Below are 10502 nucleotides of genomic sequence, written 5' to 3'. Positions count from 1 at the left end.
GTAGTCCACACATTTTTGACTAGTTCTACTTAAACTGTGGGTAATACTAGTACATGGTAATTTAAATTAAAAACAGGGCAAGCTCGGAATTTCCCCAAGGCTTTTGCTTTAGCTCCTCTTGGAGTTACACAGCCCTACAAGTGTGTTACACTCTGATAGAACATTCTTTGATTGTGCCTATGATGTTGAGTAAACCTTAGAGTGATGATTTTTTTAGTGCACAATCAAAATTATACAGAAATCAATTTTTTATTGTTAACATTCTTGTTATATTTGGCCAGTTAAACAGTGATTAGATTTATAGCAGGACTTAATAAATTCCTAGAAAGTAAAGTGGGTTTATGATTTAATTTTTTCTCCTTCTTCTCAAAGAGGAAGGATAAAGAGAACAGAAAAGATTGATTAGAAGGGCAAGCAGAGACTGTTGAGAAACTGCTAATTATGCAACAAAATAGAAAATTCTTGCTCTGAAATCTACAGAAAACAACACCTTTAAGAGGATACAAGACTTAAAATTTTAATGTCTTTTAAGTCATAGAGCTCTGTTCTACCTTTGGTGAATATGAAGCTTTGAGTAAGGATGCAGATACTTACTAAACCCTGTAGATCTGACTACTGTTACTTTAGACACTGGCCTTATCAAAATTTAGGGATTAGTGCAAAAGGTACCCAACTCTATCTTAGAGTGCTTTAAGTTCCTGTGTGTCAGCAGATTGTGGTAACAGTGTATTTTGTATTCCAAAGAATAATGACTAGAAACTCATGCCAATCTCTTTCCTGTTTAACCACACCACATCTGTAACACAACATCAGCCATTTAAACCATCTGGAGACATCAACAAAGACACACACAAACTGAAAGTAAAGGAATGGAAAAAGATATTTCATGCAATTAATAGGGACAATAAAAGCAGGAGATGCAGTACTTGTATCAGACAAAATAGATTTCCAAACAAAGAAAGTAACAAGAGACAAAGAAAGACATTACATAATGATGAAGGAGTCAGTCCAACAAGAGGATATAACTATTAAAAGTATCTATGCACTTAACACAGGAACACCTACATATGTGAAACAAACACTAACAGAATTAAAGGGGGAAAAAGAATGAAATGCATTCATTTTAGGAGACTTCAACATACCACTGACTCCAAAGGACAGATCAACCAGACAGAAAATAAGTAAGGAGACAGAGACACCGAACAACATGTTAGAATGGATGGATCTAATGGACATCTACAGAACACTCCATCCAAAAGCAACAGGGTACACATTCTTCTCAAGTGCCCATGGGACATTTTCAAGAATAGATCATATACTAGGCCACAAAAAGAGCCTCAGTAAATTCAAACAGACAGACATTATACCAACCAGCTTCTCAGACCACAAAGGTATGAAACTAGAAATAAATTACACAAAGAAAATGAATAAGCCCACAAACACATAGACGCTTCATATCACACTCCTAAATAATCAATGGATCAATGGCCAAATAAAAACAGGTCAAGCAATATGGAGAGACAAATGACAACAATAATTCAACATCGCAAAAATCTGTGGGATGCAGCAAAGGCTGTGCTAAGAGGGAAGTATACTGCAATACAGACACACCTCAGAAAAGAAGAATAATCCCACATGAAGAGTCTAAACTCACAATTAACAAAACTAGAAAAAGAAGAACAAATGAGACCCAAAGTCTGTAGAAGGAGGGACATAATAAAGATTAGAGCAAAAATAAATAAAATCGAGAAGAATAAAACAATAGAAATAATCAATGAAAGCAGGAGCTGGTTCTTCAAGAAAATAAAACAGAACAGATAAACCCCTAGCCATATTTATCAAGGAAAAAAGAGAGCCTACACACACAAACAGAATCAGAAATGAGGAAGGAAAAATCACTGTGGATACCACAGAAATACAAAGAATTATGAGAGAATACTATGAAAAATGATATGCTAACAAACTGGATAACCTAGAAAAAATGGACAACTTCCTAGAAAAATACAACCCTCCAAGGCTGACCGAGGAAAGAACAGAAAATCTGAATAGACCAATTACCAGCAACAAAATTGAATTGGTTATCAAAGAACTACTTAAGTACAAAAGTCCTGGACCAGATGGTTTCACTGCTGAATTTTATCAAACATTTAGTGAAGACCTAATACCCATCCTCCTTAAGGTTTTCCAAAAAGCAGAAGAGAGAATACTCTCAAACTCATTCTACAAGGCCAGTATCACTCTAATACCAAAAACAAGCAAAGACATCACAAGAAAAGAAAATTACAGACCACTATCCCTGATGAACATAGATGCAAAAGTACTCCACAAAATATTACCAAACTAAATTCAAAAATACATCAAAAAGATCATCCATCATGAACAAGTAGGATTTATTCCAGGGATTCAAGTATGGTACAACATTCAAAAATCCATCAACATCATCCACCATATCAACAAAAAGAAGGACAAAAAACACATGATAGGTTCGGCCCCAACATGGCGGTCCCGGCCGGGTGGTGACCGCGGTTTGGCCGTCGGGAGGCCTCCCTGGCGGTTGTCGGCGGGTCCTCCTCTGGGTGGAATGCGAGATCGCCGGGGCGAGCGCTGAGGAGGCCGTGACGCGGCGGGGCCGGCGGCGGGGTCCCCAGGAGCCGAGGCGGCGGCGGCCGTGCCTTCCGTTGGTCCCAGGGCTTTAGTGCGGACCCCGCCCGGCCGGGCCAGGCCGGCGGGCGGCGGCTGCGGCCTCTGCGGCCGCGGGGTGGGCGCCACCCTGCCTCTGCCGCGGCCATGGCTCAGTGCGTGCAGTCCGTGCAGGAACTCATCCCGGACGCCTTCGTGCCCTGCGTGGCCGCGCTGTGCAGCGACGAGGCGGAGTGGCTCACGCGCCTCAACCACCTGAGCTTCGCGGAGCTGCTGAGGCCCTTCTGCCGCCTCACCTCCGAGGTTCATATGAGAGATCCCAATAATCAGCTTCACATAATTAAAAATTTGAAGATCGCAGTAAGCAATATTGTCACCCAAGCACCTCAGCCTGGAGCCATTCGGAAGCTTTTGAATGATGTCGTTTCTGGCAGTCAGCCTGCAGAAGGATTAGTAGCTAATGTGATTACCGCAGGAGATTATGACCTCAACATCAGTGATCGGTCCATTAAAGCTAGTGTTCCTTGGTACAGTAATTGGAAAGACACACTGATGGAATTGAAAGAATCCTCATTATATACAGCTACTACTCCATGGTTTGAGTCCTATAGAGAGACCTTTCTTCAGTCGATGCCAGCATCAGACCATGAATTTCTGAACCACTACTTAGCATGTATGTTGGTAGCATCGTCTTGTGAAGCTGAACCTGTGGAACAATTTTCAAAGTTGTCACAAGAACAGCATCGAATTCAGCACAATAGTGACTATTCCTACCCCAAGTGGTTTATACCAAATACTCTAAAGTATTATGTACTTTTACATGATTTAAGTGCAGGAGATGAACAGAGAGCTGAATCAATTTATGAAGAAATGAAACAGAAATATGGAACTCAGGGTTGCTATTTACTTAAAATTAATTCTCGAGCATCTAATCGAGCATCAGATGAACAGATACCAGATCCTTGGAGTCAGTATCTCCAGAAAAATAGTATTCAAAACCAGGAATCATATGAAGATGGCCCTTGTACAGTAACTTCAAATAAGAATTCTGATAATAGCTTGCTTTCTTTGGATGGATTAGATAACGAAGTCAAAGATGGCTTACCAAATAACTTTAGAGCTCACCCACTTCAGTTGGACCCATCCAGTGACCTTTCTAACAGCACCGATGGCCCAGATCATGTAAAATCTGCTTCATCATTATATGAGACAAAGAAAGCAAATACTGGAATTATTCATGGTGCATGTTTAACCCTTACTGATCATGATAGAATTCGACAGTTTATACAAGAGTTCACATTTCGGGGCCTTTTGCCACATATAGAGAAAACAATTCGGCAATTAAATGACCAGCTAATATCAAGGAAAGGTTTGAGTCGATCTCTATTTTCTGCAACTAAAAAATGGTTTAGTGGCAGTAAAGTACCAGAAAAGAGCATTAATGAGCTGAAAAATACATCTGGATTGCTGTACCCCCCAGAGGCGCCGGAACTTCAGACTCGGAAGATGGCTGACTTATGTTTCCTGGTGCAGCATTATGATTTGGCCTACAGTTGCTATCACACTGCAAAGAAGGATTTTCTGAACGACCAAGCAATGCTTTATGCAGCTGGTGCCTTGGAAATGGCAGCAGTGTCAGCTTTTCTTCAGCCGGGAGCACCTAGGCCATACCCTGCACATTACATGGATACAGCAGTCCAGACTTACCGGGATATCTGCAAGAATATGATCCTGGCTGAAAGGTGTGTGTTGCTGAGTGCTGAAATCTTAAAAAGCCAAAGCAAGTACTCGGAGGCTGCAGCGCTCCTGATTCGGTTGACCAGCGAGGATTCTGGCCTTCGAAGTGCACTTCTTCTATAACAGGCAGCACATTGCTTTATAAACATGAAGAGCCCCATGGTTAGAAAATACGCATTTCATATGATACTGGCAGGCCATCGGTTTAGTAAAGCAGGACAGAAAAAGCATGCTTTACGCTGCTATTGTCAAGCCATGCAAGTCTATAAAGGAAAAGGCTGGTGTCTTGCAGAGGATCACATTAACTTCACCATTGGGCGCCAGTCTTACACTCTTCGGCAGATGGACAATGCTGTCTCTGCTTTTAGGCATATTTTAATCAATGAAAGTAAACAGTCTGCTGCCCAGCAAGGGGCCTTCCTCAGAGAATATCTTTATGTTTACAAGAATGTAAGTCAGCTATCACCAGAGGGGCCTTTGCCACAGCTCCCTTTACCGCACATTGACAGCTCAGCAACGCGGGTGTTCTTTGGCCATGACAGACGGCCAGCAGATGGTGAAAAACAAGCAGCTACTCATGTAAGTCTCGATCAGGAATATGACTCTGAATCCTCTCAGCAGTGGCGAGAGCTCGAGGAACAAGTTGTTGCTGTGGTTAACAGAGGAGTAATTCCACCCAATTTCCACCCCACCCAGTATTGCTTGAACAGTTACTCAGATAACTCAAGATTTCCACTTGCAGTTGTAGAAGAACCAGTGACAGTGGAGGTGGCCTTTAGAAACCCGTTGAAGGTTCCGCTTTTGTTGACTGACTTGTCATTGCTATGGAAATTTCAACCTCAAGATTTCAGTGGAAAGGAGAATGAAGAAGTTAAAGAACCAGTAACAGGTGAACCTGAAATGATTGGAACTGAAGTTATTTCAGAGTTCTTAATTAATAGTGAAGAATCTAAAGTGGCAAGACTAAAGCTCTTTCCCCATCACATAGGGGAGCTGCATATTCTGGGAGTGGTTTATAATCTTGGCACTATTCAGGGCTCCATGGAAGTAGATGGCATTGGTGCTCTTCCTGGTTGTCACACAGGAAAACATTCCTTGAGTATGTCAGTCCGAGGGAGACAGGACTTAGAAATTCAAGGTCCTCGACTTAACAACACAAAAGAAGAGAAAACATCTATTAAATATGGTCCTGATCGACGTTTAGATCCCATAATCACTGAGGAAATGCCACTCTTGGAGGGCTCCTCTGTGGAGAAATCCGAAAAGCATATGTGGAATTTGTCAATGTCAGCAAATGCCCTCTTACCGAATTGAAGGTTGTTTCTAAACGTCCAGAATTCTTTACTTTTGGTGGTAACACAGCTGTTCTAACACCGCTCAGTCACTCAGCCTCTGAAAACTGCAGTGCCTATAAGACTGTGGTGACAGATTCCACCTGTGTGTGTGCAGCCCTCCTCTCCTCAGCTTCCTCTGTTGACTTTGGCATTGGCACAGGGAGTCCGCCCGAGGTGGCTCCTGTCCCCCTTCCTGACGCCATTCTTATGCCTGGAGCTTCAGTTCAGCTACCAATGTGGTTACACGGCCCAGACGAAGAAGGGGTCCATGAAATTAACTTTTTGTTTTACTATGAAAGTCTTAAAAAGCAGCCTAAGATACGTCACAGAATATTAAGACACACTGCAGTTGTTTGTACCAGCCGATCTTTGAATGTACGAGCCAGTGTCTGCAGAAGTAATTCTTTTGAAGATGAGGAGGGCAGAGGAGGCAGTATGCTTGTCTTTGTGGATGTGGAGAATACCAATACTAGTGAAGCAGGTGTTAAGGAATTCCATATAGTCCAAGTATCAAGTAGTAGCAAACACTGGAAGTTACAGAAATCTGTAAATCTCTCTGAAAACAAAGATGCCAAACTTGCCAGTAGGGAGAAAGGAAAGTTTTGCTTCAAGGCAACACGATGTAAGGAAAAAGAAGTTGCTGCGCAGTCCTCAGAAAAACACACCTTTGCAGATGTCACCTTGGGAAACGAGCAGATAGTAAGTTCAGCAAGCCCTTGTGCAGACTTCTTTTATCAAAGTTTGTCTTCTGAATGTAAGAAGCCACCAGCCCAGCCGTGTGTGCATACAGAAAAGCAGTCAGTAGGGGAAGCTGTGAGATGGATTCAGAAGTGCAATGAGGTGGATTTGAGCATTGTCATCCTGTGGAAGGCTTACGTCGTAGAGGACAGTAAGGAGCTTATTTTGGAAGGCCAGCATCACGTTACCCTTCGCACCATAGGAAAAGAAGCCTTTTCATGTCCTCAGAAACAGGAGCTGCCAGAAATGGAACTGTTAAAATTTTTCAAGTCAGAAAACACTACAGTTTCTTCAAGGCCATCAGGAGAGCAGCTTTCTAATCTCATTAAAACGAATTTTCACTATCCAGAATCATTTAACCATCCATTTCATCAGAAAAGCCTTTGTTTAGTACCAGTGACACTTTTACTTTCCAACTGCTCCAAGGCCAGTGTTGATGTGATCGTGGATCTTCGGCATAAAACAACAAGTCCAGAAGCATTGGAAATCCATGGATTGTTTACGTGGCTTGGACAAACCCAGTATAAACTTCAGCTTAAAATCCAGGAGATTCACAGTTTGCAGCTGAAAGCGTGCTTTGTCCACACAGGTGTTCATAACCTTGGAACACCAAGGGTGTTTGCCAAGTTATCGGACCAATTTTCAGTGTTTGAAACAAGTCAGCAGAACTCCATGCCTGTCCTGATCATCATCAATGATGTGTGACATCTTGTAGAATTGTTGGAGTGCCCAGGAGCCAGCTTGTTCACGGAGTGGGCCTTGCAGCAGTGTTTGAAAGGCCTGCCTTGTTGCAGATACTGGTGTCAGATCAATGCACAGTCCTTGGACTTGTCAGTTTGTTGAGGACAGAGCATGTTGGACTGAGAATACTTACATTCTTTTTTTGTATTTCTTTAAACCCTGGTAATAATTTGTGTGCTCATAATACAGAATTTCAACATATCCTTGCACCTTATGAAGCCCCATCTTAAAAACCAATGTCTGAGTCTGCTGTTACAACTTATCGATGATATATGAATATCAGGAGATGATTTTGAGGAAGGAAAGGCCTTGTTGGCAATGCTCCTGTTAATAAATTCCAGCTTTACTGTGAAGTTTCTCTAGAGTGTTAAATACAAATTTTCCTGTTTTGCTTCATACAATTCTCTAATACCAGGTTTGATCTTTGGTTATAGAGTCTTCATACTTCAGTATCTTGTGGTTCCTATGGCTTATACATAACTTTGTAAAACAACATTTTTTTCTGATTCTTTGAATATGGTTTCAAAAGGAGTTTGACTTTTTTTCCTCATTCATCTCTGCAGAGTGCACTATTTTACAATATGAGATTTTGTCATTTAAATTATATTCTTTATTATGGAACTTTAACAATTGAGTTGATCTGTTTAAAATATAAATCGACTCAAGTGAATTAAGAATAAGCTTTTCAAAAATGTATTATATTTATAACAATTGTACTGTAAATAGAATAAAGACATGCTATTCACTGTATAGATTTATTAAATGCCATTTTTTATTAAAAAAAAACACATGATAATCTCCATAGATGCTGAAAAAGCATTTGACAAAATTCAACATCCATTCATGATAAAAACTCTCAACAAAATGGGTGTAGAGGGCAAGTACCTCAACACAATAAAGGCCACATATGAAAAACTCACAGCAAACATCATACTTAACATTTAGAAACTGAAAGCTTTTCCTCTGAGATCGGGAACAAGACAAGGATTCCCACTCTCCCCATTTTTATTCAACAAAGTTCTGGAGGTCCTAGACATGGCAATCAGACAACACAAAGCAATAAAAGGCATCCAGATTGGCAAGGAGGAAGTTAAACTGTCACTATTTGCAGATGACATAATATTGTACGTAGAAAACCCTAAAGAATTCACTCCAAAACTATTAGATCTAATATCTGAATTCAGCAAAGTTGCAGGATACAAAATTAATACAGAGAAATCTGTTGCATTCCCATACACTAACAATGAACTTAGCAGAAAGAGAAATCAGGACAACATTGCCACTCACAATTGCCTCAAAAAGAATAAAATCCCTAGGAATAAACCTAAGCAAGGAAGTGAAAGACCTGCACTCTGAAAACTACAAGACACTCATGAGAGTAATTAAAGAAGATACCAATAAATGGAAACACATCCCATGCTCATGGGTAAGAAGAATTAATATTGAAAAAATGGCCATGCTGCCTAAAGCAACCTACAGATTCAATGCAATCCCTATCAAAATACCAACAGCATTCTTCAACAAACAAGAGCAAATAGTTCTAAAATTCATATGGAACCACAAAAGACCATGAGTAGCCAAAGCAATCCTGAGAAGGAAGAATAAAGTGGGGGTTGATAACACTCCCTGACTTCAAGCTCTACTACAAAGCCACAGAAATCAAGACAATTTGGTACTGGCACAAGAACAGACCCATAGACCAATGGAACAGACTAGAGAGCCCAGATATAAACCTAAGCATATATGGTCAATTAATATACAATAAAGGAGCCATGGACATACAATGGGGAAATAACGGCCTCTTCAACAACTGGTGTTGGCAAAACTGGACAGCTACATGTAAGAGAATGAAACTGGATTATTGTCAAACCCCATACACAAAATTGAACTCAAAATAGATCAAAGAGCTGAATGTTAAGTCATGAAACCATAAAGCTCTTAGAAGAAAACATAGGTAAAAATCTCTTGAATATGAACATGGGCAACTTTTTCCTGAACGCATCTCCTCGGGCAAGGGAAACAAAATAAAAACTGAACAGATGGGACTACACCATGCTAAAAAGCTTCTGTACAGCAAAGGACACTATCAGCAGAACAAAAAGGCATCCTACAGTATGGGAAAAAATATTTGTAAATGAAATATCCCACAAGGGCTTAACATCCAAAATACATAAAGACCTCACACGCCTCAACACTCAAAAACCAAATAACCTTATTAAAAAATGGGTGGAGGATATTAACAGATACTTCTCCAAAGAAGAAATTCAGATGGCCAACAGGCACATGTAAAGATGCACCATATCACTAATTATCAGGGAAATGAAAATTAAAACCACAATGAGATATCGCCTCACACCAGTTAGGATGGCCAGCACAGAAACGACTAGGAACAACAAATGCTGGCGAGGATGCAAAGAAAGGGGGAACCTCCTACACTGCTGGTGGGAATGTTCAACCACTGTGGAAAGCAATATGGAAGTTCCTCAAAAAAATGAAAATAGGAATACCATTGGACCCAGTAATTCCACCTCAGGGAAATTACCCTTAGAAGACAACTTCTCAGATTCAGAAAGACATAAGCACCCCTATGTTTACTGCAGCACTATTTATGATAGCTAAGATATGGAAGCAACCTATGTGTCCATCAGTAGTTGAATGGATAAAGAAGATGTAGTACATATACACAATAGAATACTATTCAGCCATTAGAAAGATGTAAATCCTACCATTTGCAACATCATGGCTGGAGCTAGAGAGTATTATGCTCAAGTGAAATAAGTCAGGAAGAGAAAGACAAATACCAAATTATTTCCCTCATTTGTGGAGTATAACAAAGCAAAAACTGAATGAACAAAACAGCAGCAGACTCACAGACTCCAAGAAGGGACTAGTGGTACTAAAGGGGAGGGGTTGGGGAGATTTGGTGGGGAGTGATGAGGAATGGGATTGAAGGGCATTATGATTGGCACACATGGTGTGTGTGGGGGGGGTCACGGGGAAGAGTGTAGCTCAAAGACAAATAGGGACTCTGTGGCATCTTACTACACTGATGGACAGTGAGTGCAATGGGGTATGGCGGGGTACTTGATAATAAGGGGGAATGTAATAACCACATTGTTTTTCTTGTGAAACCTTCATAACAGTGTATATCAATGATACCTTAATTTAAAAAACGTCTCAGGAAAAAGGGAACCTATACCTGTAATTAATATTCACAATATTTGTACTATCTCAGAAAGATGAGAGAATCAGCATGTCCATCTTAAGGGTGAAGACTAAAAACTCAAAAAGAACAAAGTTCCTAATATATGA

The 10502-nt window shown here is 40.6% G+C and overlaps 1 pseudogene; it reads left to right on the top strand.

The window, feature by feature from the left end:
- The first annotated feature begins 2488 nt into the window (after positions 1-2488).
- Positions 2489-7777, top strand: LOC130684124 (trafficking protein particle complex subunit 8-like; annotated as a pseudogene).
- The last annotated feature ends 2725 nt before the right edge of the window (positions 7778-10502 follow it).

The sequence above is a fragment of the Manis pentadactyla genome, chromosome 6 (genome assembly GCF_030020395.1).
Source record: "Manis pentadactyla isolate mManPen7 chromosome 6, mManPen7.hap1, whole genome shotgun sequence".
In the NCBI taxonomy this organism is placed as follows: Eukaryota; Metazoa; Chordata; class Mammalia; order Pholidota; family Manidae; genus Manis; species Manis pentadactyla.
Note: the sequence above shows the minus strand (reverse complement) of the source record. Positions and strands in the feature narration are given on the sequence as shown.